The sequence below is a fragment of the Rattus norvegicus genome, chromosome 1 (genome assembly GCF_021556685.1).
Source record: "Rattus norvegicus strain SHRSP/BbbUtx chromosome 1, alternate assembly SHRSP_T2T, whole genome shotgun sequence".
In the NCBI taxonomy this organism is placed as follows: domain Eukaryota; kingdom Metazoa; phylum Chordata; class Mammalia; order Rodentia; family Muridae; genus Rattus; species Rattus norvegicus.
The window spans coordinates 3835184-3862082 of record NC_141534.1 but is presented as its reverse complement, the minus strand read 5'-3'; the positions used below and the strand labels follow the sequence as shown (position 1 = coordinate 3862082).

The 26899-nt window shown below is 44.4% G+C and overlaps 1 protein-coding gene and 1 long non-coding RNA gene across 3 annotated transcripts in view; one reads left to right on the top strand and one right to left on the bottom strand.

Annotated features, from left to right (window-relative positions):
* Nucleotides 1-26899, top strand: part of Ust (uronyl-2-sulfotransferase) — a 297439-nt gene that overhangs the window by 222030 nt on the left and 48510 nt on the right.
* The window catches only part of LOC148006820 (uncharacterized), a 98115-nt gene continuing 79532 nt past the window's right edge, over nt 8317-26899 (bottom strand). For both annotated transcript variants that reach the window (XR_015648993.1, XR_015648992.1), the window contains exons 2-4: nt 23112-23210; nt 22157-22509; nt 8317-8928 (exon numbers count right to left, since the gene is read on the bottom strand). This is a non-coding gene — a long non-coding RNA (uncharacterized LOC148006820). The remainder of the gene's footprint in view (nt 8929-22156; nt 22510-23111; nt 23211-26899) is intronic.

The following is a 26899-nucleotide window of genomic DNA, read 5'->3' as shown; positions in this document are numbered from 1 at the left end:
TTCCTCAACCTCCATAGAATATAATCCCTCCTCTCCTTATCTTTTTATCAACATAACATTTTTGGGACACATACTCTCTTTCTCCTTAACAACACATAACTGACTTTTTTATTTTTAAATCAGGAAGGCTTATGTGAAGGGCGAAGTAGAGAAACCACCAAATGCCCCCTCGTGGTTTTTGAAGGCGAAGGGGCAGGCAGGTTAATGTAGACGTTTGAATGTTTCTTATGAAGCTTTTGCAGGTTTCTCACTCAGCTGACTCTTAGGTGTTTAATCTTATTTGTTGTCATTGCTATTCATTCCCAAATATTTTATTCCAGCCTTCCTATTCTTTAATCCATAGATTTCTAGGAGATTCCTTTCTATTTCCAGCTAAAAGTATATTCTCGGCTAATAATGATTTTCTCTCCAGCGATTTTTCTAAGTTTCATCTACTTGTTTCGATTAACATCTGTAGAGCAATGCCAAATAGAATTGTGGTAAGAATGGGTTTCTTACCAAACTCAGATGATCCAAGTGAAAAACAGGATATTACAGGTTCTCAACTTCTGTTCTTGGTCACATTGATTTTTCCTACTAGAGCAGAATGCTTAGAATCTAGACCATGAAGGACTTCATTCCAGTAGGACTACGACTGGTATAAACCCCAATACCTGGGAACCAAAAAAGTAAAGGAAAAAACTAAGCAATGTTTTTTCCTGGGTGCACACATTTGGTGTGTGTGTGCACATACACATACACACACACATATACACACACATACACACACATGTACATATACATATATACACACATATACACACATACACACACCTATACACACATACACACACATACACACATACATACACACATATACACACATATACACACATATACACACATATACACACATGTACATACACATACACATATGCATACATATACACATGTACACACATACACACATACATACACACATATACACACATACATACACATACATACATACACATACACACATATATACACATACACACTTACACACACATACACACACATATATACACATACACACATACACACACATACATACACATATACACACGCATACACATGCATTCACACACATACACACATGCATACACACATATACACATGCATTCACACACATACACACATGTACACATGCATTCACACACATACATACACACATGCACACATACATACACACACAGATACTCATACATACACACATACATACACACACATACATACACATACACACATACACACACATACACACACATACACACACATACACACATACATACACACACATACACATGCTTTCACACACATACATACACACATACATACACACATACATGCACACAGACACACACACACACACACACGTGCACACACTTCCCGCTTATATCATAGCTATCCTTTTTATGATCCCCATCTACTGCCTATGTGAACAAAGTGAATTGAACTCTGCTGTACTTCCCTGAGCTCTCAGGGTTTCTGTCTTTTTTCCCATGGGTGAGATTTTCCTGGCAGTCAGGGCCTCCCAAACACTTTTAATAAACTGTATTAATAAATGCAGAATAGATTCATCGCCCACAATTTTACAGTTCAAAGGAAAGATGAAAAGTAACCACAGGTTGACCTTGGGCTACCTTTACTTTGATTTCAATTACAATAGAGATGGCAGTATAAACTGTCGTCTCCTCCTGATCTTGGGTGGATTCAGGCCCTTTCTGATGCTGGGATCCCACACCTCTCCTGTTAATAAGCATTCTTTGATTTAATTGTGTTTGAGGCGGGGGTTGCTGTGTATCGCAGGCTAGGCTCACCCCCACCCCCAGCTCCCAGATTCTCATTACCCATACGTGTCCCACTCTGCCTAGCTGGTCCTCTTCCTGATAGCAGCTACAAAAGGCTGGAGAGGCCTCTGAAATAACCCTGAAGGAATCTGACACTGGGAAGATGAGGACCCCTTGTTGGGCCCTGTACTTGAGGCGTGTTCCACGTGTCCATTTATCTAGGGATGTGGAAGCAGATGAGTCGAGGTTCCCAGAGGAGTGTTGGCGCCTAGTTGGTGTGGGTTCTCAAGTTCAGGGCTTGAGAAGCTTCGGAGTCGAGAACTTCACAGTCACCTCTATTTCCTGTGCTTCTCCCCTAACCCTGAGGGGTCTACGGTGGAAACTGCTACATTGACCTAAGGCACTAAAACCTCTCATTTGAATTCCTTTGAGGTAACATGCCTCTGACCACCTCGCCTATCCTTTTCCCACCATTCTGGTTAAACTTAGATGATTGATAACACTAGTTAGCTCTTCTCCAAGCATGCCTAGTATCCAGTAAGGATTTCGTGCGGTCTTATTCAAGTTGCTTTGTCTTGATCCTGTCTAACAAAATGCCCATGATATTTAAACCTTCTGATTAACACCTGTGCAGCACCTAGCTTTAACTGTCCCGAATTTTTATAAGAAGTTCTCCTTCATCCACCCAGTTGGACTTTAATTTCCCCTCAAAATGACACTCAGATTTCTTCTCCCTCCTTGGCTAGTGCTGCAAACACCGTGGTCTTTCAAGCATGCAGTACCACTCACTCACCTCTGATTGCTGTAACTCCCCTAATTCTCTGCAAGAGAAACCCCAGGACTCTTGCCTTCTGTGATGAATTCTGAAATCTTTCCTCTGGCCACTAGGCTCTTACTCATAATCTAGACCTGTCCTGCTAGCCCAGACGGACTACTTTCCCAGTTAAATGCTAATCAGGCCCCACTTCTCTCTTCCTCTTTTGAGAGGAGCCTTATCTCTCTCTTAATTCTTGTGCCTCTAACCCAAGTGGAATGCCTTTGCCTCTTCCCTTTTTCTAACTATGTCCTTTCTGGCCTCTCTCAATCCCAGCCTTTGGATACCTCCTTTTCCAGCATTCTGGGGTCTGTGGCTCTCTCCTCCGGCCTTGAGTCTAGACTACATCTCAGGTAGTATTGAGCACCTTTGTGGTTAATTTGATTTTCTCAGCAGCCCTAGAAAAGAGTGTCATGATCTTATCCCAAAATGAGAAGCCTGGGCCAGGGAAGATGGCTCAGTGAGTAAAGTGCTTGCTTGGCAGGTATAAGGACCTGATGCCCTAGTGCCCAAGTTAAAAGCCAGTGTGGATGCATACGTCCGTAACCCCCATGCTGGAGGCAGATCCCACAGGCCAGCCATCTTAGCCAAAATAGTGAACTCTGGGCTTAGGGAGAGACCTTGTCTCAGTATAAGGTAGATAGTAACTGAAGACATTTGCATGTCAACCTCTGGTCTCCATACATGCCCATGAGTGAGCATGTACACACACGCGTGCGCGCGCACACACACACACACACACACACACACACACACACAGAGTCTGATGCTCAAATAGTTTACCCACCTATGGTTGAGTAGCATCCACTTAGTAATGGTACTAGGAGGCAAACCAAACACTGGCAGCCAGACTTCAGAAGCCACGTTCTCAACCACCATGCTAAACTGCCTCTTTCCATCCAATGAGACTGATCATTGTTGGTCCTTCTCCAGCCCGACTGTGACCTGACTGTGACCTTTGAAGGCAGGTGCCATCTTCACTGCCTAGTGTGCAGCCTCACATTGCCTCCCCAGAGCTCAGAACTTAGGGAAATGCTAGGTTGTGCAGGACATGTCTGTTTGTCTGTCTCTGTCTTGCATTTCTTCAGCATCTGAAAATATGGTCTGACATGCGGTATAAATGTTCAAAGATAATTTGTAGAGTAGGTAACTAAGTGAATATTTGAGTCACAGAAAACTATGTCATCCTGTTAGCACAACCCTTCTCAAATTCTCTCTTTTATATAATTTGCATAACTGACTCTAGTGTGGGCATCTCAGTTACCTACGGTCCATTTATAGGGGCAACTAACGGGACTTTTCCCCACCCCATAAAATAGATTAATTTCAGACTAGTCTACTCTTGTTAATAATTAAAAAAAAACCCAAGAATGGATAATTTGTAGGCATTTATTTTATCAGGTCTGAAGACTTGATGTCCCAGGCATAGGCAGTATTGTGGAAGACTGTCCTTTGCTTTCATAATGGTTCCTCTGGAAGAGATCACCACTGTGTCCTCCTCATGTGGTAGACAGCAGGAGGGCAAACCATAGCAGGTTTCCTCCCTTAGCCCAACCTCTTCTTAATGCCCCACCCCCTCAATATTGTGCTCATTGGCCATACTTGAATCTTGGGGCAGGGCATATCCATATATCCAGCACAAAGGTATGCTTTGTAGCATTCTTTTTAAGACTAACCTAGTCTTATTGGAGCTCTTGCAACCCAGGCAACCCAATCAGCACTTTCAAGTCCCACCACCTCTCAGCGTCATTACGTTAGCAAGGAAGTGTCCACATGTGACATTTGCTCCCATGCAGGGGACAAACCATATTACACCGTAACAGTTTGGCCATGTCGGGAGTATCTGTAGATAGACAGGTAGAAATCTGTAAAGCCTTATAGAGCAGAGAATTGTCTCTGTGTGTGCCTGTTCAGAAAGGGTGAGTATAATGCATTTGTTGGGATTCCGTTGAGTCCAAAGTCATGCCTCCAGCGCCATGTCAGATACAGTTGGCTTTATGATCCCGTAATACAACACTCTCCTAACCTCCATCCTCTGAGTCCCTACAGCAGAAGCAACTGTGCCTTGAGCCCCTTCCACTGCTCTCACCATTCCTGTCCCCACCTCAAGGGAGAGCCTGTCAAGAGGGGAGAGCTCTGCTCATCTTATACACGAAGGCCTGTGTTCCCAGAGCCCTGTATCCCATCCTGCTCAATGAATATTTGCTGCTGATGGTGACGTGTATATATTTCTTTACCCTGGGGCCTGGGAACATCCAGGAAGCCATGGAAATGGATCTGCATGGTGCCATTGTATCTGTTCCTGAATCTTAGATTTGTCAAATAGATACTACAAAGAGATACGTTTTATGATCTTCAGGTAACCTCATACAAGACCTATAACCCATGATAGCTTGTGATATATTGGATACTCTTCCAACCTACTCCCACATAAACCAGGAGACAGAGACAATAATTACTTGCTTCCCCATCCTTAGGAAAGGATGTTTATTGCAAAGTTGTCTGTCCTGCCAGCTCTTCACTGTGGCCCAAATAATGAAATAAACAGGAGGACTGGCTGCATCTTCTTGTGGTATTCTAAGCCCCCAGAGGCTGAGAGATAAGCTCTGCAGAGAGCAGTCTGGGGAGGGCAGGGATGAGAAGATGTTGGCCAAACGGACTGTAGCCACTAGACACAGTGGAATACCTCTGGTGACCCTATGATGTCAAAAGACTGTGGTCTTGGAGCTGGGAAGATGACTCAGTGAATGAAACTCTAGCTGTGTGAACATTGAAGACCTGAATTCATACCCTAGCACCCATATAAAAAGCCAGGCATGGGACAAGAATCTTTCATTTCAGCACCGGGAAATGGAGACAGGAGAATTCCTGGGACTTGCCTGGCCAGCCAGTCCAGCCAAAACAATGAACTCCTGGCTCAGTGACAGACACTGTATTAAAATGTAAGGTGGAAAGCAATGGAGGAAGACACTGGGAGTTGACCTCTAACCTCCAATTGTTCATGTACAAATAAAGATACACAAGTGTGCACATGTGTACACCCATGCACATTACATATGCTTCAAAAAGGGGCTCTGGTCTCTTCACACTGTGTCATCTGTGAACTGTTAAAATATTTCAGCTACCCATGAGCAAGTTGTGGAAGGAAGTCTTCTCTCTAGTGAAAAAGCACCAAGAGCTACCCATGCTGTCTCCACCCTAAAATCTCAGTACTCAGGAGGCCAAAGCAGGAGGATTTCGTTGAAAGTTTGAAGGAAGTCTGCACTTGTATGTATATACTGTTTCAAAACATAGACACAACACACACACACACACACACACACACACACACACACACACACACACATCATAGGGGTAGGATCTACTGAGAGTTTGCGACTATGCAAAACAACCCATAGATCACCACTTCTTTGCTACTTCCTGAAGTATTTCTTCCTTACTCATTGATTTTGAGATTCTTTGGGGGTGATTTTACAGAGACCTCCCAGCATTTGGAGCAGACATTGCTACTGTGGTGCTTATATTGTCATCTCTTGTTCTTGGTCATCTCCGCTGTGTATGTCAGCTCGCCTAGTGTGTGTCCATTCAACCTAGGAGACAGTGGGAGATTAATTTGTGCTGAGTGCAATGGCAGGAATGGGGTTATAGAAACAAGATACAGACCTTGCTCCCAAGGACCCTGACCTAAGGGAAAGAGAAGTAGTTACATAAATAGCCTCAGATCATTATCTCGAAATATCAGGGGAGGCATGTGGTGCAGGGCTCTGGAATTGGGGGTATCTTGTCCTGAGTCTGCCTAGGGGAGGTGCCACCTGAGCTGAGCTGTGTCTCACAGAGACAGTGAAGGTTGCTGGGGTCAAAAATGCAAGGCAGGACATAGAAAGTGAGGCTAGGCCTCTAGGCAGAGCCTGTGGCATGTGTCCACACTCTAGTTTATCCCATGTGTGTAGAACAGCAGCAGCCACAGCTGTGGCCAGCTTCCATTTCGGATTCTCTGAAAGGCATTGTAAGAAGAATTTGGGTCTTCCCTGGCCCCTGGTCCTTGCTCTGAAGCTATATGATGCCCGTGAGCTGCAAACACTCACAACTTGTAATACTTTTTGCACTCCCCAAGCCCCCCTAACCATGCCACATTCCACTCCCTTTCCCTGACTCATCCTGGATTCTTTCCTTCCCAATCCACCCTTCAAAGGAGACATCTGCCCTTTCCCAAGGATGGGCTCCTCTCTGTTCCCCTCCTCCCCGTCCCCTGTGTCTGCTAACTCACCGGCCCCCAGGCAGTGGTTATACCCAGCAAGGGAGTCCACATTCACAGCCCACATCTGCTCCATCTGGAACACTCCTTCCCAGAGGGTGGAGACCTCCAATTTCCTGTCAGCCAATAAAAGTGAGATCCTAGGTATTGAAAGGCAGGAGCACAGAATTCCTGGGATATTGCTACCATCCGAGACCTCGAGAGCTGTAAAGAGGCTGTTTCTGGCCCATGGAGATTCATGGAGGTAGGATTCCTTGAACCCAGTATGGCTCACCTTGACAAAGCTCCCGGGTGAGAATGGCCAAGGAGTTCAGGAGGAATTAAAGGGGTGGGTGGGTGAGAAGGGAATTTGAACACTTTAGAATTTTCAGAGCCTTCTTATTAAAGGTGGTGAACCACAAAGAAGCCCAAGTCCTTGTATTACTGTTCACATAGGACATGAGCAGCCTGGCAGAGCATATTAGCTGAGGCTGGCCTTTAATTTTTTTTTTTAATTAAAAACCACAAATAGGACATTGAAGATAAAAGAAACCCATGAGACTATTACCAGAATAAAGAAAAACATGTGGGAATGTAACTCAGTTGGTAGAGCGTTAACAACCCAGGAGGCCCTGGGTTCTGCCCCAGCACTACATAAAATCAGTTGGTAGGGCATGTCTGTAATCCCAGCTCTTGGGAGGTGGAGGGAAGAGAATCCGAAGTTTAAGGTCATTCTTCAGGGCAAAGCAAGTTTGAGGCCAGCCGAGGCTACATGAGATCCTATCTCCAAAAGAAAACAGAAGATACACAAATTTAAAAACAAAAAAGTAAATACTTAACAGGAAGCAAGTGCTTGGCTTTTATCCCCGTTTAGATGAACTGAAATCAACTTGGACCAACCTGGGGCATTTCTACCACAGACACACGGGTGTAAGAGGGGACCATGTGGTTAACTGGCTCTGTTGTGTGTTCTTCCTGGTCCGTGAGACCTTGTTAATTTTAGGCAGCTGTATACAACCTCTCATGAAGGGAATCTATAAACAGAACCCAGAGTTAGGTTAGAACCATAGCCCATTCAATCTGAGAGGCAGGGATTATCTGTTCAGACACCTTGGAATCCCCAGACTGCCCTTCGATGAAGGGTTCGTGAAAATGGACCAGTTTGTATGATAAATTAAAAAATGTGTTCTGGGGGTTGGGGATTTAGCTCAGTGGTAGAGCGCTTGCCTAGGAAGCGCAAGGCCCTGGGTTCGGTCCCCAGCTCCGAAAAAAAGAACCAAAAAAAAAAAAATGTTCTGAACTCTTTAGGAACTCAGTTTTACTCTGCTGACTCCATCCATCCTTGTGGAGGAATGTCTAAGTCAATGAAATTCTAACTTAAAATAACCTAGAGATCTGTGTGGGAAGGAGGGGTGTGGACGGAGGTCGGAAGGTAAGACAGGGCAAGGAGAAGAGTGTGATCACTGTACATTATGTACATGTTGAAATTGTCTTACAGGTTTAATTAATAATAAAAAAGAAAAAGAGCACAAAACATTTTTTATAAACACAAAACCCAGCCTTGGTCTCCCTGGGACAGAATCTCACATTCAGGGCACAAGAAGAATTGTGTGTGCTCAATAAGAAAGTTCAAAGCTTCCTTTGTCCTTTATTTTCATGTTTTCATTGTCCGTTCTCTGAAAATACTCATGTGTGGCAGGTTTGTGGCCGCCTTTTGTTTTCTTACTTCTCCTCACTATTTTCTGTAGCACCACCAACTGCTCTTGTGGTGCGATTATCTAGAGAGGAAGAAAAATCACCTTTTGATGCCAGCGGAATTTTTCTTTTCTCGACTTTAAATGGGGTCATTAGGCAAATCAGCGTGGCGAGACCGTGATGCCAAAGAAAATGTTTCCCAGACAGGCTGACTGGATGGTGGGCTTCTGTTCAGCTCTTTGATCTCTTCTACAGGATGTAGGTTTGTATGGGTAAAATTACAGCCCAGATAGTCAAGAGTTTCAAATTCACTTTTTCCATCCTGGTCCATAGGAGCAGCAGACTCTGGCTCCCAGGTGTCATTGACCTTATCTCTGTGGAAGTCAATAGGCATCAGTAAGAATCCTGCCAAAGCCCCAATCTTGGTGCTACAAGTCTCTTATTTATTCATTCATATTCATATTCTCTCTCTCTCTCTCTCTCTCTCTCTCTCTCTCTCTCTCTCTCTCTCTCTCTCTCTCTCTCCCCTCCCTCCCTTTCCCCTTTCCCCTCCCCTTTCCCCCTCCCTTCTTCTTCCTCTGTCTCTCTCTCTCCTCTCTCTCTCTCTCTCTCTCTCTCTCTCTCTGTCTCGTGTGTGTGTGTGTGTGTGTGTGTGTGTGTGTGTGTGTGTGTGTGTGTCGGTCAGAACAGTTTGGGTGAGTCAGTTCTTTCTACCTCCCATTGGAGCAAGCACCTTTGCTCACTGAGAGATCTGACTCACCCCTCGATGAGTTCTTTCAATGCATCACCTTGCCATAAGACAATTTAGATTAAATAACAAGGCTGACTGCAAACTACAGCACTTAGGAGGCATAAATATGATGACATTAAATGCAGGGACTAAATATAGGACAAGAGCTTCTGACTCCATGTAGACCAGGGCAGGGCAGCTGGTCGTGTCTGGTTGTTCACCTGATGGTTGCTGGCTGAGTATGCACTACAGGCTGGATACTCATAAGCCCTCAGCAAGGCTTCTTACCCTTCAGAGAGAGCCCATTCCATGAGCTGAAACATATAGCAAACACTCAGACAAATGCTACAAACTGTGTCCAGTTGGGGGAGGGATGCTAAAAGAATGAAGTATAAGATACAGTAAGAAGACAAGGAGAAACAGTACATAATTAGTATATCAAGACTCAAAAGGCAGATATTTAAACTGGAATCCACAGAGCTCTTCCAAAAGTTCAGTGGGTTAAATTCAGAGTATATAAACCTTACTAGAAAACAATTCATCAGACTCTTTTTTAAAATTTATTTTTATTTTAGGCGCATTGGTGTTTGGCAGATAGATAGATAGATAGATAGATAGATAGATAGATAGATAGATAGATAGATATGAATATAGATATAGATGTGTTTGTATGAAGGTGTTGGATCCCCTGAAACTGGAGTTACAGTTAGTTATGAGCTGTTATGTGAGGAGTGCTGGAAACTGAACCTGGGTCCTCTGGAAAAGCAGCCGATGCTCTTTACTGCTGAGCCATCTCTCCGGCCCCATCAGCCCCAGTTCATTAGACTGTTACCTAGAGTTTTCTAAAGTTCTGAAGGTTGACAGCAAGCCGCAGCAGCAGCAGCAGCAGCAGTGCCTGCAGTGTCCCTGTGACCAGAGATCTCAGGTAACTCATGTAACAAGCATGGCAGATACTAAAGGCACTGAGAAAGCTTATTATTCAGTACATTAGGCCGATACATATATTCCTTATCATAGATTTTTACGATTTCAGAGGTGATTACAATATTTCATTTCTTTTTCCTCCTTTTCCCCCAAACACTCAAGCATCTTGATCCAAGAAGTGTCATTCTTAGACTACCCCAAACTGCTAAGGGGCAATAGCAGAGCTGCCTGAAAGCCATGAGTGCTCATGGCATGGCATGTGGTACAATGAATAATTTTTTACTGGTTCCACCAAGAGCATTCCCAAGAGAAACTGGTTATATCGTTATCATTGGAAATGTTGTTATTAAGAATACCACCACAGCTAGTAACTTCATCCCTGCTGTCTTATGGATGTGAGCCATTTATGTGGCTACTGGCCAAAAGACAGAAATTGACTTGGTACTATCACAAATACAGTGTCTGACCCCCTGGAAGTTGTCAGGGTCCTTCCAGAGTTCAGGAGACCATGCTCTCAGGACCACTGTGGTAGAGTTGAGTGCAGGGTGCAGAAATTCCTCTAAATACTTAAGCTACTGAGGGAGTGCTACCAGCAGGAACACTGTTTTGGTGGTTGGGGTAGTGTAGCAGGAAACATTTAAAAAGCTATTCCATGTTATCACCTGCTACTCTCTGGCCCCAGGTGGCCTCACCACCTCCATCTCACGGTTCTCTTGTTGTAGGTCCTGCTCCCATTACCAGCCATCCAGCCCCTGTGGTTAGTTGTTACAAACCCCCATAACCCAGTAAAACTCTAGAGGTTTGAAATTATCAGTCAGATTTATATTAGTAAATTCTCAACCCACAAAACACAAAGAACTCAAAACTCAATTGATAGGAACACAAGTGCACACCTAGGTGGGGCAGACGCACCTTACTTATTTCATCATCTAAGAGATCCCCAATACTTACAGCTCTTAGGACTGTGTGGTTCTGGCTCCTCCTCCTCTCCGATAGGTTCCATCTTGTCTCCTCCTCTCTCAACCCACCTTCCTTTTCCACTGCCCAATCACAGGCTCTCTTCTTGTGTCTGCTGTCACCTTCATATAGACAGCAGTCCACATTTTCCCTTTGTTGTTCAGTTAAAAGGCTCTTTCCTGGGCTGGAGAGATGGCTCAGTGGTTAAGAGCACCGACTGCTCTTCCAGAGGTCCTGAGTTCAATTCCCAGCAACCACATGGTGGCTCACAACCATCTGAAGACAGCAACAATGTACTCATATATACTAAATAAATGAAATTTAAAAAAAAAAAGGCTCTTTCCTCTCAAATATAAATTGAAAACAACTATTACCACTTTGTAAATTATAAAGTATAAGATATATCTAACATCCAACCCATCATTTCTGTCAACTGAATAGAGAACACTGTTATCTACCCTAACTTTAAAAAAACTTATAATTCCATGTTATGTCCTTGTTTTAGCTTGTATACTATCTGAAAACTATCTTCTCAAATATATTCTCTCAAAGGTAAATAGCCTAGGTTTGCTATGAAAGTATATCTAGTCTTCAACCCCATCAGAAATTTGAGAACAACTATTATTATCTAAAAATATAGGAAGCCTAACACAGCTTCCAGAACTGAGACAAGTTGTAGAGACAGCAGCCTACCTAGACAGCCCCTGTATGTCAGGAAATTGGAGCATCAGTCTTCCCAATTTTATATCCATAAGAAATGTATACCAATGAAAACCTTAAATTTGTATCAAAATAAATTCCGTACCAAAGTAAGAAATTATAGCTTCACCTTAGTAACTATTATAAGGATTTCTACCAAGTGATTATGGCTACACAACCAATTCTAGCTATTTCCTCCCTGTTCAAATCACAGTCATTTCTAAATTTCCCAGAAAGACAACTTAGAATAACCACCTCCAGACCCTCAAGTCCAGGGAACCAGGGCAACAACTCTTTATAACCAGCTGTATTATGGGCATTGAGATATCTTAGAGGAGAAGGGAAGCTAGGGAAAAATGGGGGAGTTGGTTAACCTTAAGAAGGCCACACCAACAATTGTTGTAGTCTCTGATGTCTGTCCTGACTGGATCCAGTTGAAAGTCCCTGAGATCAGGAGTTTAGGCAGGCCAGTTCAGCATGTCTGACAATGAGACTCACCAAGGCTGTGTAGTCTGTAATATACAAATCTCAAAACAAAATTTTAGTATCATCAAGCTATCTATATGGATTGTATCAGTCTGTGTAGGGTGTTCAGACTAGTTAGGATGAAATTCTGCTCCAATCATAAGTCTTCATTTGTGCCGTGTGAGGAATGGCACAAAGAATAGTTTTTGTTTGATTCACCTGAATCTATAATCAGGTGGTCTGCCTCTATCAAATCTGATCCATGTAACTCTGGAAGGTGTCCAGAGTCTAATCGCCTTTTCTAAAAACACAAAGGCAAAACCCTTCTCCCACATCAGCATATCCTTCAGTTGGCAACCAGGAAAGCTTGTGTCCTGCCTTCTCTTCCAGAGGAATAATACAACAACCAGAAACCTCATAATCCTACTTATTTGATAATAGAAAAATGCAAAATAAATGAACTACTGAGTAACTACTATATGAGCCTATATTAGGCCTGTTCTAATTTGTCATGTCAGGAAACTAAACCAAAATTCCTGTAGAGCCTATGAACAGAGAATATGAGTTTCCCATAGACTCATTATTGTACCATCTATCTGTTGTGCTCTCTACCCGGAGCCACAGACTTCTATTCATTAATACCTGTTATACCATCTCTCCATCATGCTCGCTGCCTTTTGAGCCACAGGCATCCATCAACACCTGTTCACAGCAGGCAGTTATCACTGCTCTCTACTTGGAGTCAGTAATTTTTCCCTATCCTAGTTCTGAACCAAAGGTGAAATTCCCCCACATGATTCAGACAAAATCTGTATGTAAATCTATCCTAAAAGCAAATAAACCAGCCTTTGAACTAAATCATACTCCAATCAACATCTGCTAAGGAAGCAGGCAGCTTCCATTCTCCAGCTCTCTGTGGCCCAGAACAGCCTGTACTGTTCACAGCAGGGACCTCAGAGCCCGTGAGCAGAAACTGTTTGTTGTCTTTGTTTCAAGGTTCCTTGCTCTTGAACCATCACATGACCTGACTCTGCTTAGACTCGACTGCTCTCTGATCCCCCAGACTAAATCTCTAACTCATAGGCCAAGAGTCCCAAATTTCCAGTGGATTCCTGCCCCATGTTGGGCACCACCTATAGCGGGAAATATTTAAAAAGCACCATCCCATACTTGCTGGCAACTCTCTGACCTAGACAGCCTCACTGCCTCCATGGCTAGCTGCATGGAGTGACCACCCATCTTGCAGTCCTCTTGTTGTGGATCCTACTCACATTCCCAGCCATCCACTCCCTGTGGTTAACTGTCACAAATCCCTGTAACCTGGTAAAATCAAAACTCTAGAGGCTTGTAATTTCTCAACCTACAAAATGCCCGCACAAAGAACTCAAAACCCAATTGATATAAATACAAGCTACACACACCTAGGTGGGGCAGATGCACCCTACTCAATATTTAATCATCTATCTAAGAAATTCCCAATACTTTGGCTCCCAAGTCTGTGTGGTTCTGGATCCTCTTCCTCTCCTATAGGTTCCACCTTGCAGTCTCCTTTCTGTCTTCTCCTCTGTCTCTCTGTACTCGTCTCTAAAATTCTCAGCCTGCCTTCCTTTTCCACTACCCAGTCATAAGCTCTCCCCTTATCTTGTACCTGCCCTCACCTACATATAGACAACAATCCACAGGGTAGTGTAATGTCCAACTCTGAAATGGAGTTTTAGCTATGCTTTCTTAGGAAGACAATTTTAAATCTTAGGACTTTTTTTAACAGTCAAAGGAAGCATTATAAATGTATGTGTCCTTAAAAGTAGCTGCATAGGATAAGAGAGAGCATCCAGTAGCTCTAAGACACAAATCCCACTCGGCAAGATAATAAAAGGGCTTTATTTTGTAGACATTCCCCTTACAACAAATCCAGCCCCATTTCATCCTAGAGTAGAGAAACAAGGGAGAACCAAGGCTAGTGATAGGATCAGGAACAAAGTCTAATTCAGTGGTTTTCAACTTGTGGGTCACCTCAGATATTGTGCACATCAGATATTTACATTATAATTCATGACAGTAGCAAAATTACAGTTATGAAGTAGCAATAAAATAATGTTAAGGTTAGGGGCCACCCCAATATGAGGAACTATACTGAAGGGTTGCAGCATTAGGAAGATAGGTGGTTCAGAAATGTCTCCTCTACCTGAGAAAAAGCCCAAGAAAGTTTAAGGAGAAAGACAGTGGCTGAGGCTATAGAAAATGCTTGCCTGACCCATACAAGTCTTTGCCTTATATCTCTGGTACAGAGAAAAGAAAAGAAAGAGATAAACAAGAAAGGAGGAAGAAGGGGAGAAGGGAGAGAAAGAGGAGGAGGGAGCAGAGACAAGAACACATAGGCTGTTAATGAATGAACAAGCAAACCAGGGGGCAGAGTGCAAGAGTAATTACATCTAAGGGCAACTGTACTCAGTATGTTCCCCCTGGGAATTTTTATTTGCTTTTTGCTATACAGTATGGAACATCTTAAATGGTCACAGAATACCTAGGTGAACCTCCATTGCAGAAAAAATTAGTTATCCGTGATCCTAAGAAAGTGGAAATTCCCAGTTTAATTCAAAGTGACGATCGTATTTGCTTTCAACATTTGTTCATGAATCTCATCCTAGGCCTTTGAGTTGAGACTCCATGGCCTTAAAAATATCCACAAGCACGCTGTTTATAGTCTAGATAACCAGAAGTTGAAAGTGTGACTTTTGTGGTTTGTTTTGTATCTTTGAACCAAAACTATTAGACTATTGGATGTGAAAGAAAGAAAGGAATGTGGACTTCTTCAGCTGGAAAGACAACATCATCAAAACGCTAAGACAGTGTCTGTAGCTTTTAGAAACTTGTGGGTCCCAAAGGGCTCATAAATAACTTTTATGGTATTCAAGAACACACTTGATTCGCCCAGAAATTCCAGTCATTCTTACACTCAGTATATTTCCTGCTGGGAGAGTGAATCTGTTTCAGCTTGCTTGTTCTGGTCAGTACCGTCTCCAGGAAACACTACCCTGAGCTGACGCTTGCCCGACCCTGGGAACTTCTCTTAAACAGAGAAATGATGGTAGGCCAAAAATGTGCTTCTTTCCACTTTGAAATTGAGCAGCTATTGTCCTTTTGATCTCTTCTCTAACAGGCAAGCACCTTTGCCCTCTGGTATTAGAGAGAGCACAGTCAAGGGTTAGTTGAAATGTGCTGCCTCTTTGCCAGTGTGCGTATGTGTGTGCACACCTGTGGTGTGTGTGCGTATGCGTGTACTCACTCATCCATGTGCATGCATATGTTTCGGGTGTTTTCTGTTGCTCTTCCTCCTTGTTTTTTGAGGCAGGATCCCTCACTGGACCCGGAGCTCTGTCTTTTCACTGGACTGGCTACATGGTGAGCCTCTGCCCTCTCCCAACCAGCGCTGGAGTTACAAACATGCACCGTAGCATCTAGCTTTTTATGTGAGTGCTAGGGATGGAACCCAGGTCACTGTGCTTATATAGTAAGCCCTTTACCACTGAGCCACCTTCCCAGCCCTTTACAATGCATTTCTGACCAAGTCAGCTCAGTCAGTCAATAGGGTGTCGAGGGAGGGAGTGAGGAGACTGAGGCTGAAGCAGACTTATTTCTCTCTAGCCTGCTTTTATATCATTCTAGGTGCATCAAAAAACAAAACAACAACAACAAAAAAAACCATGGTCAGTTCTTAGATCAAAGATGAAGTAATCAATCGAAATAGTAAACAGAAGATCTCACAAGATAGTAATTAAGTAAAGTAGTAAGCAAAGAGATCACATGAGGTAGTAACTCAGCAAAGCAGTAAACAAAGTCCCCTGGTCACTGTTTCTAATATTCTCATCTGAGCCGACGTCCTCGTCTGAGCCCAAATTCCAAATTCCTAGATGTGGCAACAAAAGCTCTCATCACATTTCCACTGTTGTTGTTGTTGTAGTTGTTGTTGTTCTGTTTTGTTTTTCTAATGAGAAATTCTCCATCCAATGGTAGAGGCCATGGGATCCTGGGGCAGTCCATTCATGAAATTATCCTTCGCCCATTTTCTAAGTGACTACATATAGAAGTGGGGTAAGTGGGACTCTATAAACCTGACCCCCTGTTTATTTTAAAGATTTTATCAGTATCAAAGTATGAATCAGTAGTAGGACAACTATCTCTCTGGACTGTACGTTTCCAAGTGTAACCACTGCTACCCTCTACAGACAGAAGCAGCCACCAGCCCTTTGCTGCTCGGAATCCCTGGCAAAAGGACGCTGGAGCCCAGGGGTGTGTATGCCTTGGGAGCACTAGTGAAGGTCACAAAACTGCTGGTTGGCTCTCTCTGGGCTTCTCTGGACCAGAGTCCCAGAAACCCCAGCCATTATTCCCCCAAATGGAGCCCACATCTGAAAGTTGCCTCCTCCAGTGGAGGATGGATTATAGATCAGCACGTGGCATTTCGGTTGTTCAAATACTACCAAAAATATACCTCCACCTGTACTGTCGTTGAAGAACGTTACTTCTTTTTAGGCTTTAAAGTGATTTGTAGTTGTATTCTGGACTTTACTTTGCTCCTGAAATTTTTATGATGTTGTTTACTGAAAATCGGGTAACATCCTCTAAAAGCTTTTTATCAGATGTCCAGATCCCCGTGGTGATTTCTTAAAGCGTAGCTCAATTTACATAAAAATGTCATCATCTCCAAAGACGACTTCGATAAAGTGCTTGTCTGGCACTGGGTGTGTATTATTCACACACAGAGAAGCTCTGTCTAGAAATTTAGACTATGTAATGGACTACCGAGGGCAGACGCGATAAAAAGTTTTGTAGCCCTGGCACACCTCAAGCGACTGAAGCTTTTTATGACTTTTTATGACACCGTGGAAGTGACTTGAAGCTCAGCAGTCGTTCCTGTGGTATGGATGTCCACAGTACCTGTGGAAGGAATGGCCAGAATCACACCGGTGTCTACCTTAAGCTTTCTGATCTATGAAGGGCAAAATCACTCCATTCCAGTCAATGTGCATGAGGCCTTGGCAGAGACTTGGCGTATTTCTAAGAGGTTGTACTCCGTAGACCTGGGGGTCACCTGTGCCCCTGCTGAGCAAGGCTCCCTCAACAGACCTCACTGGAGCCACACAGCCTGCCTGCGGTATGGTGAATTTTCACCCCCTCGGCTCCCAAATGTATCACAGGAATAAGTAGCATGTCAAAGAGGAAGCCCAAGAGAAGCATGGTGAGCAGTAGTGAAGCCATTCCACTGGGGAAGAACCAGACTGTGGCTACCAGGAATGGGTTTATGGGTAAAGGGTAGAGGTGCTGATGTCAGACCAGGCGCCATGGGAACCAGCTCCTCCAGCCTCTAGAGAGACGAAGCAACACAGGCTGCCTGCAGCTGTGGGCTTATGAAGCCGAGGCCTCAGGAGATGAGGAACAGTGCCTCAGACCTGCAGCTAGGAGCAGACTGGTTTGCTGCTTCAGGACAGGTGTACATTCTGCTCCTTGTTCTCATGTGTGGGCTGAGAAGTACTAACACCTGGCTCTGGACTAAGGGCTCAGGGATCCAGCAGGTAGTAACCATGTAACTCCTAAGGAAGGACAGAAGAGGGAGAGAAACAGGAGAAAGAGTCTTCCATTTAAAATGGGCCACAGACTACAGAAAGTCAATATTAGAACTGAACAGAGGCCTCACACACTAGACAAGCACGCCAGTGCTGGGCTGTATCCCAACCCTCTTTTGATCGTCTATTCTGAGACCAGGTCTTAATAAGTTACCCAGGCTTGAATGTACTCTACAGCCCAGGCAAGCTTTGAACTTGGAACCTGACTCACACCCTTCAACATAGGTGAGAGTACAGACCTTTGCCACCAGGGCCAGTTTAAACCTCTTTTTGTTCAGCATTCTTTCCACCAGTTCCTAAATTTCAGTCCTCCCATTTGATGATTCTGTCAAATTTATGCACTGCGTGTTTTCACCAAGACATTTCTTGTCTGAGGAAGGTCCTTCAAAAATCCCACTTGGTACAGAGTATCTCTAATGGTTTAATAAGCAACTCCCACCAGCGCTGACCTCTGTTTAAAGACATTCTTTGTGTTAATGCTTGAGACAGATGCAGTAGGAAAGGGGTTACCCGCCAAAATCATTATAATTATGAGATTTTAGTGACTGCTAATGTATTCCACTTTACCTTTGAAAATGTTTGTACAAAACCGGGCCGGGACCAGTGGGTTTAGACTAGAATCTGTAGACACTGATTTGCTTAATAAAATAACCACATGGCTGGCAAAAGTCTACATACCTAGTTGCCCTTCCTACCCTGGAGCCCGGGACAGCGCCTGGATCTGGCAGGTAGCATTCCTGAAGATTTTGAGAGTTCATTTAGGAAAGCAAGCTTAGCACCCCACCTTTCAGCAGTGCGCCTCTCTGAAGGCCAGATTGGGGTCTCTAGCTTTTTATAGATTCAAAGGGCCTCTATTCATTCACAGTACGTGATGACAACTGAAATACTAGTCCAAGAATTAGTACACTTCACTGGAAATATGCAGTAGTGACATTAGAGACCAAAATCATTATTTTTGTGTGTATGATCTGGTACGTGAATGTGTTTATATATAAGAAAGAGGGGGGAGGGAAGAGAGGCGGGGGTATTGGGTTTGAGGTGAGCATGTGGAGGTCAGAGGGTAACATTTGGAGTTGGTTCTTCTTTTTTCCCACCTTTCATGGGTTCTAAGGAATTAAACTCAGACTGTCAGCCAGGCACACATGAGTCTTCATACTAAACCCATCTCACTGGGCCTTAAATTTCTTCTCAGTAAAAGATGCTATGCTCTCTCTCTCTCTCTCTCTCTCTCTCTCTCTCTCTCTGTGTGTGTGTGTGTGTGTGTGTGTGTGTGTGTGTGTGTGTGTGTGTTGGGAAAGGACACTAGTGTGTATGCTCACAAAGGTCAGAGGTCAGCCTCAGGCGTCTCCCTCAATTGCTCTGCAGCATGTTTTACCAAGCCACTGGAACTCACCGGTAGGCTAAACTTGCTGGCCATCAAATACCCAGGAGCCCCTTGTCCCTGCCTTCCAGCCTTGAGCACGTATAGCACCCCACCCAGCTTTTTTATGATTCTTGGGATTCTAGGGGTGCTACATAGCTCTTACTACTCCTGGGCATGGAAGAAAGCGACCCTTCACTCTGATAACTTGGGGTAGGTGACGCCTCTTTCGTGAGAGGTTAGGTGGGAATAACAGAACCCTCGATAGCCTGTACCCCACTTAGGAAGGAAAAAGACAATAAACCCTGGAGTTGTTGGTGTTGTTGCTGTTCTCTTTTTCCTACGAGACATGCTTTATTCCTAGGAATGAGGAGTCACGACAGGTTAATGAGACGGTACCTCCTCAGCCCTCCAGTCGCCGGCTCCCACAGGTGGAGGGGGTCAGTCCTGGGGTGGAACCCAAAAGCCTCATGTCCACACTGCAGCAGCCACAGTAGGCAGTTGGCAAGTTGAGGTATAAGTGACACAGTATGGGGTTAGTGGCATCCAGAAAATGCCCAGAATCCAGGAGATGGCCATTTCAAGAGCTTATGCTATTACCCATGCCCAGCAATAGACATGATATTCAGGGACAAGAATCTGTTCCTAACCTGGGAGGCAGGAATAAAAGCAAAGAACCCTCTTCTAGAATCTACGGCAGTGGTTCCCAGCCTTCCTAATGCTGCGACCCTTTAGTGGAGTTCCTTATGCCGTAGTTACCCTCAACCATACAATTATTGCTGTTGCTACCTTATAGCTGTAATTTTGCTACTGTTATGAATCTTAATGTATAGGTAACGTATCCGATACGCAGATTATCTGATATTCGATAACCCTGTGAAACCCTGTGAAAGGGTCATTTGACTTCCTAAAGGGGTCACAATGCACAGGTTGAGAACCACTGATCTAGAGGAACCAGGGGTACTGATCTAGAGGAACCAGGGGTACAAAGAAGACGTCTGAGACAGAAGCCCAGGCACAAGTTGTAAAACAGGATCATATTGCACCAAACGCTGGGCAGAAATGGGATACAGAGATAGGTCACATGTTGTTCTTCCTATGATGTCACAAACCCCTTCAGATCCTTCAGTCCTTTCTCTAACTCCGCCAATGGGGTCCCCTTGTTCAGTCCAATGGTTAACTGCAACCATCCTCATCTGTATCAGTAGGGCTCTGGTAGAGCCTCTCATATCTAATCCCTGCCAGCAAGCACTTCTTGGCATCAGCAACAGTGACTGGGTTTGGTGGCTGCATATGGGATGGATCCCCAGGTGGGGCAGTCTCTGGACCTTTTCTTCAGTCCCTGCTCCACTCTTGGTCCCTGCATTTCTTCCCATGAGTATTTTGTTCTTCCTTCTGAGAAGGAATGAAGCATCCACAATATATCAACCAACCAGACCCCACCAGAGCTCCCGGATTAAACCACCAACCAATAAGTACACATGGAGGAACCCATGACTCCAACCACATATGTAGCAGAGGATAGCATTGTCCAGCATCAATGGGAGGAAAAGCCCTTGGTCCTGTGAAGGCTCATTTCCCCAGTGTAGGGTAATGCCAGGGCATTGAGGTAGGAGTGGGCGAGTGGGAGTGGAAGCATCCTCATAGAAGCAAGGGGAAGGGGAGGAGGTATGGGAGAGGGAAAGGAAGATACATTTGAAATGTAAATACATAAAATATCCAGGAAAAATAAAATTAAAAAGAAAAAGAAAAGAGATAGGTCACATGAATGACCAAATGATCTCGAGCTCAGTTTACTGGCTAGAGATTTTCAGATTTTGAAACTTTCCATCAGATAAGGTGTTATACAATGCCCAATTGATAGATCTGAGCAAAAGGTAATAGCTTACCTTGAAGAGGGCAGGGTTCCTAGTTTCCTGCCCAACCCCAAGCCACACTGGCCCCTCTGTGTGCATGACATGTTTTAGTGGTCTTAGGTCTCTCATTTTCAGGCCCAGTTTTAGCCATAGAATTGCAGAGAGTTCAGTGGCTAAAAATTCCAGAAGCAATAGGATTTCCTGCCAGATACCCTACACTTCAATCCTTTGACAAGATAAAAAAATGTAAATTTCCCAGAATACATCTCATCCCTGCCACAAGCTTCTATGACTGCGGTGCTAGATACGCAGTTCTGCCTTCCTTCCTCCCCTTCCCCATGTTGTTACCATTCTGTTGAGTCAATGAACACATATCCTGGAGTCGCACCTTGTCAGATCTCTTAGTATGCACACATTTATGAGGCCATTCTACCTAAGAGGCCATTTCTATAGGTGGGAGTCAGGAGAGGAAGCTGAAAACAGCATAGACTCTCTACATGCCTTGGGAGTGCGAATCCCCTCGAGGGCACAGGGGAAGGTGACAGTAAGATCCACTCCATCGTTGTGATGGTTTGGATATGCTTGGCCCAGGGAGTGGCACTATTCGGAGGTGTGGCCTTGTTGGAGTAGGTGTGTCACTGTGGGTGTGGGCTTAAAACCCTCATCCTAGCTGCCTGGAAGTCAGTTTTCTCCTAGCAGCCTTCAGATGAAGAGGTAGAACTCTCAGCTCTTCCTGAACCATGCCTGCCTGGATGCTGCCATTTTCCTGCCTTGATGATAATGGACTGAACCTCTGAACGTGTAAGCCAGCCCCAATTAATGTTGTCCTTTATAAGAGTTGTCTTGGCCATGGTGTCTGTTCCCAGCAGTAAAACCCTAACTAATCCTAACAATCATGGATGTTAGAGAAGGGAGCGGTAATCCTGGTGACACAGTGCACGCTCTGTCCTTGCCGAACAAGATGGTTATCATAGTTAAGACATTCACCTCAAGTAGATGATGATGTAGAGATCCCAGGACCAATGAATAACAGGTGGTCAGAGCCTCTGTCTGTCACACAGTCACGGTCAGATTTCTTGCTCTCTTCCTGTGCCATAAATACAAGACAGACCCTTCGCATGACTCTCGCCTTCCCGTGCTCCATAGCTGTAGAGACCTCAGCATCGGTCTTGTTCAAACCACACTTATCTCTTGTCTTCTGTCTGTAGTGGCCTTCTGAATATTACCCGACAGCTACTTTTGATCTTGGTTATGACCCTGAAGCCTCAGGAGGAAGAATCGATCCTCCCAGCAGGAATTCTATCCCAGATGATGACTGATCCCAGGCACAACTGGTTTTCCTTAGACATGTAAGAGAATGAATGGTTAGGTTGCCCTCATAGGTTTCGCTTATGTTTGGCCCAAGGAGGGTTTTCTTGATTGGGGCTGCCCTTGGAGGGTGTGTGAAAGGCCCAGAATGTCTGCTCCTCACTGCTTCTTGCAGGCTTGAATTTCATGTGCCTTTCTAATATGCAGCAAGAGCCCAGAGTCATTCACTAGTCTATGTACTGTTTTCCCATGTTGCCTTATCTGGAACTTCTGCCTCAGCATGCTTCCTCATTTCTCTGAGATATGGACCATGGCTGAAGCTGGGTTCCTGCTGGTGAGGCAGCCATGCTGTGTGGCTGATGAACTGACTGATTTAGTGAGAGGAGATTTTCCCGTTGGTTTGCCATAGGCATGATAGAAAAAGATTTCCCACCAAGGCAAGAATATATGCCAAAAGAAAAGAAAAGAAAAGAAACCCACACATTTAAAATTTATAGACATTTTTACATGTAAAAATGTTGCAGCATGACTTGAGTCAAAGTGTATTTGTCTAGTTAGAGTTTTACTTCTGTGAACAAACACCATGACTAAGGCAATTTGTATAGAGGGCAACATTTAATTGGGGCTGACTTACAAGTTCAGAGGTTCAGTCTTTTGTCATCAAGGCAGGAGCAGGGCAGCATCCAGGCAGGCATGGTGCAGGAGGAGCTGAGAGTTCTACATCTTGGTATCTCTATTAAAGTAACAGAAAGATAAAGTCAATTTGGGAGTCTTAAAATCGGGGACTGGTACCAGTTACTTTTCTGTTACTGTGGGAGAACACCATGACCAAGTATAACTTATGGAAGAGAGAGTTTATTTGGCATCACGATCCCAGAGGGGTAGGACTCCATCATGGTGGGATGACACGACTGGCCAGCAGGAACAGTGAGCTGAGAACCGCCATCTTGAAATGCCAGCACAAAGTGAAGAGAGCTAGTTGGAAGTGGAATGAGACGTTTCATCTCAGAACCACCCCCAGTGACTTACTTCCTCTAACAAGGCCACACCCCCAAACCTCCCTAAACAGTACTACCAGTTAGTATTCCAATTCCTGAGGCTGGGGATGGGGAGCCTTCTCATTTAAACCAGTACAAAGGTTGCTGCTGTTGTTTTTCTTGTTCTTGTTGTTAGTGTTGGTTGGTTTTTTTTGTTTCTCAACACAGGGTTTCTCTGTGTAGCCCAAGCTGTCCTAGAACTCACTCTGTAGACCAGGCTGGCCTGGAGCTGAGATCCACCTGCCTCTGTCTCCTGAGTGATGGGATTAAAGGTGTGCGCCACCAATGCCCGGCAACTCATTTTTAGTTTAAGAATATAAGTGGACGGCAGGAACTAATTATTTTCCAAGATCCCATTAAGATAATAAGGGAGGTTTGATAAGTTATTTTTCCACCAGCGAAATGAGCCAATTCAAGCCAGATTAGATTAAATTAAATGCAGGTTTATTGGGAAGCTGCTCTGGGACGGGAGAGTTCACTGGCCCCAAGGAAGGAGACCAGGGAAGTCACTACAAGAAGGGAGAGGAGAGGGGGAAGAGAGAGAAAGAAAGAGCACATTGCACAGAAAGGGGGGTTACTAAAATGTCTGGATTATATAAGCAGGAACCTCTGGGGGTAGAACAGCCCAGTCCCTGGGCCGGAAAGTTTAGGGTTTGGAGCAGAGTATGCTAGGTAGGAACTGAGGGATGCTGGGAGAACCTGGAGGCTAGGTCTGCTTTGATAAGTAAAATATGCACCTCAGTCTCTTGTCCTGGAGGTCCAAAACCAAAGTATTTATGTTCCTCAGAATTTCACATATTGACAAGGCTTTGGTCCCAGCTGTTTGAACTCCTAGGAAATGTCAGAAGATAGAGTCTAGGTAGAGGATGTAGGTCATCTGGAATGTGTCATCGAAGGGTATTTTGGGACCCTAGTCCCTTCTCCCACCATCTCTGTTTTCTGGCTGCTCTAAGGCTTGTTCCTTTACACCCTCTTACTGTAGTGTTCTAGCTCTCTGCAGGTCTCTAGCAATGGACTGAAACCTCAGAGTGCCCCTGAAACAAACTAAACAATTCTTTCTGTTAATTGTTTCTCTCCGGTACATTGTTACAATGACAGAAAAGTGGGCAGCGGTGCAAGGACTAAGTGGGTTCACAAAGCTCCAACCCTGAGTGTACTTAGAATGGGGTTGCCTGGAACAGGTTTTAGTCCCTGTCCTGACTCCTCTCAGTGATGTAGGGGTTGGAGCCAGGAACAGTGACGACTCTGATGTGGGGGTGGAAGCCAATGAACCCTTTCTATCCAAGTTGCTATTAGTCAGACTGTTTATCAGAGCAACCAAAGCAAAGTAGGATTTCAGAGCTGAGCTGAACTAGTTCCCACAGCAAATAGGAATATTGCTCCTATCAAAAGCAGAATGATGCCCTTTTAACCCAGAGCAGTCTTTCTCTGCATCCCAACATATAGCCAGGGTCTCAGGTGGCAGAAAAGACCACACAGACACCAAAGTAGGTGTTAAGTATGCACTGCTCCATGACACTTGTCGTAGAACAAAGAGCTACTTCCTCAGGGTGGTACTCTCTGGAGGGCTGTGGGCAGACCAGCTCCAGAGGACACCTCCCACCCCCTCTGGAAGGAGGCATCGCTGGTGATGTGATTCTGGCAGGACCGGAGCATGGACTGGGAAATGAGGGCGTATGGCCACCCGCCCCTCGAAGTCTACAAAACCTTACTGAGAAGTCCTGGTTGATTCCTCCAGTCCGGGTCATTTTTTTTGTAAGGTTTGAAATAAAAAGCTTATGAGGCAGTGTTTGCAATAAGACTTAGATCAGATTCATTCCACTTATCTAAATTGACTAACCCATCAAATGTGTTCTCTGGCTGCCACTGCTCACCTGTGGGTCAAGAATGCTTTAAAGCCTTGGTGAATGGGCTCAGCAATTCTTCCCTTTCCCATTTCTAAAGCCACAGTTAGAGCCCGAACAAGAAGTCTCCCGTCTGCATGTCCTTTACCGTTGAACTCTCCTCTAATGTCTGTAATTTTAGAGTGGGAAGATCCACTCCCAATCTCTCTTAAGTCTATATTGGAAAGTTTTATTATTTTTTTTTTAAATCCACATTGTCTGTGCCTTTCATGTAGGAAGTCACAAGCTGAAAGTGGTGGGGGATTTTTTTTTTTTTGCCTGATTTTGCTCAGTGTTATTAGTTTGTTGCCAACCAATCGCACAAAAAAAAAAAAAAAAACCCCACAAATTATACATTTCATATTTGCATATTTTTCTTCCTATTTTCTCTGAATTGGCAGAGGTCCTTGTTTTAAAACTGCGCATAACCTATATGTACCACTGAAGGGAAAAGGAATCCAGAAGAATGAAAGCACAGTTAAGATCGCATAATATGACTAGCTACGAGAAGTTATTTCTCTTTGGGTGAAATGAGCCGATTCTAGTAAGATTAGAATATAGCGTTAGGCGGGCTTATTAGGAAGCTGCTCTCAGGGCTAGTTCCCTGGTTTCAAAGAATGAGGCCAGGGAAGTCACCCTGGGGAGGGTGACAGAAGAAAGGGGGAAGAGAAAACATGCTCTGGGGAAGAAGAGAAGGGAGGAGGGGGGAGGGCAGATCAAAATGTCTACATTGTATAGGAAGAATTTCTGGGGGAGGGAAATCTCAGCCTTGGGTGGAAAGTTCAAGGCAGAGGGCTGGGTAGGTCATCCATGCCCCACAACCAGTAGGGACTGAGGGACGCTGGGATAACCTGGAGGCCAGGTCTGCTGTGGAATGTAGAATATGCACCTGAGCCCTTTGTGTGTGGGAGGTGTCTGGACCCCAACACTGAATGGTAGATAGATAACATGAAGGGCATACATACCTTCTAATCTTACTTGAGTGCGTGTGGGGCAAATATTGTCCCCATTTTACAGATGAGGAACTTGAGCCTGTGAGGCATAAATATTTGCCCAGGACCCCACTACTAGCCAGCGGTACCTACAGAAGCTGCAGTGGGGTCTGCTAGCATTAGCACTTTCCCGAAACAGTCTTCTCTGAGAGGTGGAAATGTATAGATGGGAAACGCTGAATGAGTGCAATTGTTCACACATAGTTCTTGAGTCAAAGAATAAGCACCTTTTCCAGTTCTTTGCCATACAGAGCCTGGTTTAGGGGACCAGGCACATCCATCCACCATGTCCTACGAATGAGGAAACTGGGCTCGGGGCATCATCATTTTGCTAAGGATACACAGCTATTGAAGACCTGAGACCAGAACTCAGACTTCCTTCTAACCCAAAACTATAAGCGACAAAAATATATAAGCCATTTTGGAGGGAATTTGTTGAGCTTCTGAATCAAATGCTTATGTGATTTGTTTAGGATAAATTCTAGGTAGGTTACGTTCTTACAGCTTTGA